This window comes from Anguilla anguilla, chromosome 1, assembly GCF_013347855.1.
Source record: "Anguilla anguilla isolate fAngAng1 chromosome 1, fAngAng1.pri, whole genome shotgun sequence".
NCBI lineage: Eukaryota > Metazoa > Chordata > Actinopteri > Anguilliformes > Anguillidae > Anguilla > Anguilla anguilla.
Window position 1 is genome coordinate 55,289,274 of NC_049201.1, and position 9,296 is coordinate 55,298,569.

A 9,296-nucleotide genomic window follows, 5' to 3' on the forward strand; every position below is an offset into this window, starting at 1 on the left:
TTATGTTTACTGAAATGACAAAACTTTCTGAGACTGATACTGAAAATTATCTTGTGACTTCAAAAGAATGTTTCAAGGGATATCTAGGACCATTAGTGAGTTAAAACTGTTTACTGGGAGGGACCACTCTAAAACACGCACCTGGAGTTGCCAGATGTAGTCAAAAGTAACTTTCTTTTTCTTTTACTACTGAAGAGTAGGGCGATGGAGATGATCACGTTATAGAGGTGGGAATGGAGGGAGAGAGGGGTAAACTGCAGCAGTTTGCCAAATCACCAAACAGGTGAAGTCACACTCCAGATACAAATCTCCAGCTGCCATAGGATTTCTCAAGTATAACATTCACTTTTTTATCTGTTTAATGGGATGGAACGCACAAGGGCTGGCTGTCACTTGGAAATCTGGAACTTGCACTTCTTCTTTATTTTTGTTTTATAAAAAAGCTGACAGTGGAAGATTGGGTAGTTATGGGAACAGCTGTTTCCTGCCCCTTTCTGAGAATAAGGAACAAAAAAACAAAAAAAACAAGACAAATTACTAGCAGATGTGTTCTTGATGTTTAGGCTGGGATACAAGCTTTGTAGATTAGTTTTCCCCTTATATTCATTTTGAATATTAACATTACTCTATACCATGAGTCTTGACCAACATTTGTATTTTGCACTTTACACCCACTTAATATCCAGATACAATGTTTCAGCTATAAATGCCTTTTAAGGAGGAGGTTTTAACACAGGTCTCCTACCCAGCTGCAGTCACCCAGCATGCATTGCTGTCCACCACCCATCCACTAGACACTGATTTCACAATCAATGGGATCTGACCACAGAAGTGGAGCAGAAAACCTGAGTTCAGTGGTAACGTTTCAGTAGCTAGGGCCGACATAGCTCAGGAGGTAAGAGCGCTTGTCTGGCAGTCTGGTTGCCGGTTCTATCCCCCACCCTGGGCGTGTCGAAGCGTCCCTGAGCAAGACACCTAACCCCTAATTGCTCCCAACAAGCTGATTGGTACCTTGCATGGCAGCCTTTGGTGTGTTTGTGTGTGAGTGTGTGTGTGAATGGGTGAATGAGAGGCATCTATTGTAAAGCGCTTTGGATAAAAGCGCTATATAAATGCAGCCCATTTACCATTTTGCCAGTATTCATGGATCCACTGATGGCTGGCTTATTGTTCTATGGAGTGGCTGGTGAAGACACACCCATTTTGCGTAATATCCCTTAGTTAATCAGCCCAAAATCCTACTGGTTGTCTGCCAGCCATATAGGACATAATTTGCAGAGGTACTTAATGTTATGACCAACAATATGTAGCATCCAAGAGGGCTCCCCCCCATTCTTCAGCCAACAGCAGGGGTTAGGAAATATTTCACAGCTGTTGTGGTGTGTCTGGGTTTGCAGCAGATCAGTGCGACAAACTCAGACAGGCGAAGAGGCTCTAGAGCGCTGTCACAACTTCACGGAAACAAGGTCTCGACCCCCCACAAAAGAGAACTGGCGGCAGAAAACTGTACCATCTGTGGTTTCATTTGATAGAGTCCAGTTGGGGAGGGGGGGGGGGGGGGAGTCTAGCAGAAAGTGCGGGTGGTGCCAATATCCTTTCACATTCTACATGTCCCTTCTCTCCTCGACTCCTCAAAACCACTTCAATTCACCCAACTGCCATCACAAGCAAAAACTGCAGTCACCCACACCAGTGAGTCGTCCTCTCTTTCCCTGGCCCATCAGCTAATTATACCACTAAATTGTCTGTTTAATGTAAACGACGCCATTCCAGGCAATCAGATCAGTGCAGTATACAGGCATATGTAGTCTATCTGTGTCTCTTTCCCAGACAAACTGTACAGACAAAATTGGAGGGAAGATGTTCTGGTCAAGATGTTTATATTTTTGTCATATAATGGCTATCTAGCCTTATTTGTTCAGGGGGGGAAAAAATCATCACTTGGTCTGACAACATTTTTTCATGGAAGAAGATAAAAATAGGGACAGTATGAGATTGATCGGGGGGTTGTGGGTGGTGTATGGCTGGTGGCTTGGAGATGACACTTACAAAAATACTGATACAGAGCCCTGTGAAAACAATGATGACAAACGATGCACATTCAAGCAGAGCGTCACAGGGAACAGAGTCATCCCTGATTAGAATTAATGAAGGTACCGGAAATTTCCAGTCTTCACACCAGTCTGGTAAAACTCGCTTTCTTTCTTTCATTCTTTTTTTCTCTCCTTTTTTCTTTTTAATAAGTCATCGTAATTAAACACCAAAGACAAAGAACTCTCACTCCTGCTCTCACCAAGCACCTTTTTGGAGTGCTGAAGAGCTGGGGGATGGAGGGAGGGGGGTGTTGCTGGGAAACACTGAGAAGCATGTGATGAATTGGGCTCCCCTTTCCTGAAGTGAAGTAGGGGGAAGTGTGTGTATGCGTGTGCGCATTTGCGTGGATGTGTGTGCGTAGGTGTAGAAAAAGCTTGCCGTAGCACAAGGGGAAAGCTTGAGATTTGACGTGGCAATGGTATGACTTCTTCAGGAAGGTGGGCGTGTTTCACATTCGGCAACACATCACACACAAAACAATCAGAGCTCCACCACCTGCTGCACCCTTCATCTTGCAAAATGAACGTCGTTATCATTTGCTCAGCACTGTTTTAGCCTTTTACCCCTGGTTACATCTGAGAAAAAAACTGAGAAGGGAAAGCAAAACAAATCATGACTGCAACAAAAACCGAGCATTTGGAACCCTTGGCAAGCTGTGACAATTGCCCATGAGCATCCATCCAAAGCCGTTTCTGCAAAGCAGTCCTGGTCAGAGTCATGGAAAACACTCCCCAGTGCCCTAACACCACACACTGAGAAGCCTAACAAATCATGCTGAGGGAAAACAAAATCAGACAAGAAGAAGAAGAAAATGCCTCCCAGTTGAAACATACGTGGTCACTGAAACAAATATGGCATGCAGAGTGAAGGGGCGCCGTACCGCCATGTGTATCTCATTCTGATTCTCTCCACAGAAATAACAGGGATTAAATGAAGCAATTTGCCATCTACAGCTACGCAGCTGTCTGAGACTGTACAGTGGCTATCGGGAGAGTATCTGCACAAAGCCAGTTGAGCCCCTCCTTTACACTACAGCCCATCAAACCACCAGACGTATGGAGAGTGAACACCAGCCCTAGCAGCCCTGGGGTTGCATGAGCCACTCTGCTATTATTTAGACTGTTTTGTAAAATGGAAGCTTCTCACGTTTCTGTGTTTTTTTTTTTCTTCTCATTTGAAATGTGAAATCTGCATGAACAGCAGTCCTGAAAGATCCCAACACAAGCACACAGATTAAGCAATCGGATTGTGTCAACAGGGCAGTTATATGATTCTCGTTGTAACCTGTGGAACGCATGATCCAGGTGTTTGACAAATCCCTTTTTCCCCTAAACTACTTTAGTGTAATATTTTAACCTTGTTCCGATTGCATTTTTTATAGGGGGAAAAAAATCACAATTGGGAATAAAAAACCCTGACAAAAACATATTCTCCAACAACACTTATTTAAAGTGCTTCTTATCAATGTCAGAAATGAACATAATCAGAGAAAGTGCATCAGGCAGCCGTATGCATGTTCTGAACATTACTGTCAACCTCTAACAGCACAAGCTGTTAACAGCATGAGCAACTGCCTTCGCATCGTGACTCATTTGCCATTTTCTCCGTGTTATAACTTCTCTTTCCTTTTCGGTGTGTACGGCCCCTAGCCATACAGCTTGCCAGGCCCATTTTGCACATGCACGAGGAAGAGGGCGGACAGGTGAACTGTGATCTTGTTCCCTGATCACTCTCAAATTTGGAATCCGTTGGCCAAATGAAAGACCTTCAACTGAGAGGCATCTTAACCCATTCTGCTTATGTACAAACATTTATCAAACCAGCCCGCCTTCTGCAAGAGGACACGCACTGTGCACATTGTGTACACAATGTCTGCACAATGTTTTTTGATATGCCCTATTCTTCAGCGCTGCATTATATTTTGTTCTTCCTTCACTCGTTCAACACTAAAAAAACACCCAACCAAAGTATTAACTGATATGAAACTTGGCACAAGCACTGTAATACTGAAATTGTTCTTCCACAACTGCTGAACAGCTTTGACCAGTGAGTTACATGCATTGAAAACACGGATGCTGTCATTAGCCCAGTAGGGAGACTAGGAAAGAATGAGGCAAAGGGGTGGTGAATGCTGTACATTCAGTCTGTAGACATAAAGAGTACAAGGGAGACAGCGAGCGACTGGGTCACAGTGGCACCCAAATTAGTGAGAGGTTTGTTTGTGTGAGCAGAATGGTGCTGTCTAATGCTTTCATAATGAAGTGTTTTCTCTCTTGTTCACTGTGCTATTTTCTCTTTCTCTATCTTCCCTTACTTTCTCATGCACCGTCTTCTGTTTCTCTCACTCACTCTCTCTCTACATATATATTTATCTCTTTATTTCTCTGTCAATCTTTCTCTCTCTGCTTTGGTGACAGCAGGTGCCTTCACAAGAAATGAGCCCGGCTAATGACCATCCAAATGGTCTGCGATGTGCGGTTGTTATGGTAGCACCAAGTCTCCACCAACATAGCCACGGGTAAATCAAAACAGGCGAAACCAATCTAACCAGAATATCTGCGTGCTGGCATATAAATCCAGCTATCTTATAATGAAAATGTAAATTGATGCGGCTTTATATCTGAAGTTGATTGGTCTAAAAAAGGGGGTGAATCAAGGAGTTGGCCTCGTAATTCTTAAACGAATGTGACAAGAGAGGAAAGTTACTCCCTCTGACAGCTGATCATATCACAGCCACTGTAATCAACCAGATGATAATGAATATTAACGAGCAAACCCCCTTTCAGTGGAAAGGCATGGGTAGATGAACACGCTTGACACTGCAGGCGGGATTAACACGAGTCAGGTCACCGTACCAATTACGATATAATACGAAAGCAGGGAAACGATGTAACGGTCTCCGCGTGCGATAAACGCGCGAACCAAAAGATGAAGACCTGCCAACGTCCCTTACCAACATAGCAAGGTAACCCCTCCACACTGAAAGTGGGCGATATTGGTTAATTTGGAGCTTTTGTAAACCAATTCTAAGACTGGTATCCTACTTCAGCTTGGCATTACTTTTTTATGTAAACCAATGCGGTGGGCAGTGTGGCTGCATCTGGCCCACTAGAGATGTCGTGGGGGCGGAGGGAGTAAGGATAGAGAAACAAAAGGGGACGTTTAGGTTAAAAGGTACCCGTGGCTGCATTCCAAAAGCTAACTTGCTGGATCCCATCTCAGGGTGATTCACAGCCGTTCTGGTTTGCGTCTCTGAAGTAGGCTAGTGTTTTTTTTTTTTTTTTTTTTTAAGGAACTCCGTCTTTCTCATTATTTGAAAAACGAAAACGAGGCCTTAAATTATCGCTGTCCCCAGGGGTAATTTTACATTCCGTAGCTTTGCTATTGAAAACGATGCAATGCGGACCCCGATCTAAAGAAACAGCTGCACTACGTACAAACAATATACCCAGCTTCCCACGCCCCCTTTTCATTTCACATTTCCATTTTCCGTGTTAATCTTGCAGTGTCGCTGAAAATATATCAGAAACGGGTGGAGAGGTTCGGTGCAGTTAGACGACAGATCTTGCAAATCACAATCATTCTGTTGCTTTTCCCACGTTTCAATTTCATTACAGTTACTGAGGAAATCATAGCGCGAGACATGTTGATTGTGTCTGATTGTTAAACGATTCAAGAGTATCACTATGTGACACTATCAAAGATGAGTAATCTATAATTATATCGTCCGCAGACAACTAAAAGGATTTGCATCGGCAAGGGAAGTTAACTGTGGATCAACCTGTTGAAGACCCGCCCTTCATGGTTTCATGGTTATTTTTCGCTTAAGTTTCCGCTGATAGATAGATAGGGGGCTGATATCTTGAAACTGATTGGCTGGTCCACTGGTTGACTGCGCCGCATCGTTTCTATGAGCATCACAGTATGCAGAGAAACATCTCCCACACTCACAACTGATACGCCGCTATTATTGTAAACGGAGCGCCTGCAGTCTCCCCCTGCTGTAAGAACGTGGAACTCCTCATTGAACCTAAAGTGCGTACACCACACACCTAATTTGTTTCGCATCTATATTCCCCTTTCCATTCGTTAATACTGACGAGAGTAAAAGGACATTGCGTTTTTTATAATACATTTATACAGATATGTGTGTTTTATATAAAAAATAAAAAAGGTTTAACTGTGTGGTTCATCCACACATGCCGTTTACACACATGTACAGACACGCAAACACACACACACGCACACAAACACTTTATAATTTGCCAATAATGTAGCAGTTGTTTTGCGAAATAGTTCGGCATTATTTTGCCAGTTTGAAAATAAATTGTTAAGTCTCCAGTTATATCGCCAAATACGTTTTCATTATGAATGGCAGGTAGAAGTAGTAACATAGCGTCATACATGTATTTAAAAATTGTTCATGTGAATATATTTGCTCTCATTTGAGCAGAAGTTAAATCGACGCACACAAAGTTTTAAACTCAAAACGATCTGTAATTTCTTCGACAGCGCGAAAAAGTTATTGGTAGTTATTGGTATTGCACTGTAGAAAATCACATTTGGGATAAAGTCACTAAAGAAAAAACAATTTTAATTGCACTGCATGGACGGAGCTGACAGTCTACAAATTGTCAACCAACGCGCAAACTCGCTGCAGTGCTCGCTTATTTCAGTCCACAATCCGTTTTTGAACTAAGCTTCAATACACATGGGGCATCTACAGTATCTAATGCTGGAAATCAGTTATGGTGACTGGCATAGACAGAGACTGAAGCTGGACAATAATGCGTATGTCCTTTCATGTGTTGAATTCAAACAGTGCTCTGCAAAGCACAAGCATATTCCCAAGGTGCATATAAGCTTAATAAATGCCGAAGGATGTGGGGAGACTGGTATCCCCAGAGAAAGTACACGAGGGAAAAAGGTCAACTGAGATTGAAATCCAAAAGAGAGAAACAAATCTAACACTTGTCGGGAAAAGTTTCGTTGCACCTATTTGTTTCCATTAGAAAAGTGCAAATAAGCAATACGACGCAGTGAAATGCCTGTCGCCCTGTGAATGCGTTACCCTATCCCCATAACAGCAAAGGGACCAAACAGGAGTAGGCTAAAAGATGGGGTAAATGAGTACTGAAGGAGAAATGAGTCGACGGGAAGAGACATTTTGTTATCAGCACAAGGTCTATCCCCCCGAACCTCACTCCCCCCCCCCCAAAAAAACATGAAAATAAAAACTAATGCGCATAAATAAACGAATACTTTGTCGCACACTTTGCGCACGTCTACGATTTAAAAATCGACGTGCGTCTGTGCAATTCTTGTGAGTTAAATTAATGACAGCACGTGTTTACATTTTACTGAATTTCCCGGAATATTTTAAAAAGGAACTAAAATTCCTCGTGGGTTGAACATCCCTTACAGTAATGACATTTTTACTGCTTCTGACGCGCAGTAGATCAGCTATAACACGCAAAGCGCTTTCACTGGAACTGAATACTGTCGAGCCATGGCAAGGCAACTGCCTGAAAAGGCACCTTGGACAGCGACAATACTGCACTCTGTAGAAGGCGTGCAAATTATGTGATAATCTATGATAAATATGAAACATATTTGCAATGTTCGCGTTCTCTATTCGGAAAGTAGTTGCGTTTTATTTGCCCTTGTCATACATTTGCATATTATCATGAACCATTAGAACGTGCTGAGTCAAAAGCCCGGACACTTGTAATAAGTTTATCTCGCAAAAATCTAATATTAACCCCAGTCCCTTAGCTGAATGTCGTTTCTTGCGTTTTCTAGTTAAAGGAAACAACACCTCTTTCAGTTGACATTTGCAGTCATGTTTTATGTCCAATAAATATCACTTTTACGCACTCTATTCATACATGCACACTATAATATGGGAAACGTGATTCGTTTTGTTTAGGTTATTTGATATGCGAATCTATGAAGAAAAGTGAATTCAAAAGATAATGCACGTAGTAAATAGCATACGAATGAGATTAAAATTTACCTTGAGAAAGTTGGAAGTCCCATATGTACTGCGTCCAAGCTCTCCATTCAAATGACTTCGAAGGGCAACCAACAATTCCACAAGCTTGGTTATAGCAAGTTCGATGTTTTCATAATTTAGCCAAGACGTAATGATGGCAAGGTGACAAATGATGAGGAAATATTGATTCAAAATAAAACAGAAAATAAGTGAACAGTCGTCAGAAAAGGCAACAATGGATAAACCCGCTTTGACGGACCAATTCCAAGTTTAAACGCTGAATTAACATCCAAGCACACTCAAAATATAAGCACTCTTATCCAAGTTCGACAGTCCGTAAAAACGTTGGTGGTTCAGCGAAGGTATTTGATAAACTATGAACGAAGGCGTCTTAGTTTGTTTAAAATCCAAATATTTGGTTGTGATGGTGCCGTTATTTCCAGTTATTCTGATAATTGTTCTGTTGAAGCTCCAGCAAAGCAACACATCAACAGCGACCGTCTGTCTTCTGATTCCTTGGCGCACTTTTCAGCGATACTTTAACTCCCGGCTTTGGAGTCTCCTTGCCTGTATGTCTTTGCGCTGAAACTGGATTCAGTCTTTGTAGCCCTGAGGTTCGTCACAAAAGCATATATCCAGCATCACCCCCCTCCCGCCGCCCCTTGCTCAGTCGAAGCAGTGCGTGGGTCACACACTAAAGTGAATGAGACACAGCGAAGGGGGGCTAGGAGGGGGGCATGGGCGAATACTGTGAGTGCGCGCGCGCGCGTGTGTGCGAGAGAGAGAGAGAGAGAGAGAGAGAGAGAGAGTCGATGTAAGCGCCCAACTACGTAGAGAAGCACACAGTAGCGGAGAGCCGGAAAGGGGAAGCCTACCTTTGAGAATCGTCATTCTTTTCTCTGGAGAGACAGAGGTGTGCGCTGTCAGATGGACACGTAGATTAAATCACTGAGCAGGAGATAGCAGAAACTTGGGGCAATATAATTTTATTTATTTTTGTTTTTGGGCTTATTTCGGCTTAAACATGACCACGGTGACGATTATTATTATTATTATTATTATTATTATTATTATTATTATAGTCGTAGTACTGCGTATACGTAATGGACTCATCACTTAAAGTGGACTTTAAGGCTCAGCCATTGCGGTTTAGTTCAGACTGTTTGCAGCCGCAGGCGCATCCACAATGAGAGGTAATGTTTTCGGA

The 9,296-nt window shown here is 42.6% G+C and overlaps 1 protein-coding gene across 4 annotated transcripts in view; it reads right to left on the bottom strand.

Moving 5' to 3' along the window:
- The window catches only part of adgrb1a (adhesion G protein-coupled receptor B1a), an 81,444-nt gene extending 72,632 nt beyond the window's left edge, over nt 1-8,812 (bottom strand). For all 4 annotated transcript variants that reach the window (XM_035393088.1, XM_035393074.1, XM_035393081.1 and 1 more), the window contains exon 1: nt 8,111-8,812. The gene's annotated coding sequence lies outside the window, so the exon portion shown is untranslated. The remainder of the gene's footprint in view (nt 1-8,110) is intronic.
- Nucleotides 8,813-9,296: the final 484 nt, after the last annotated feature.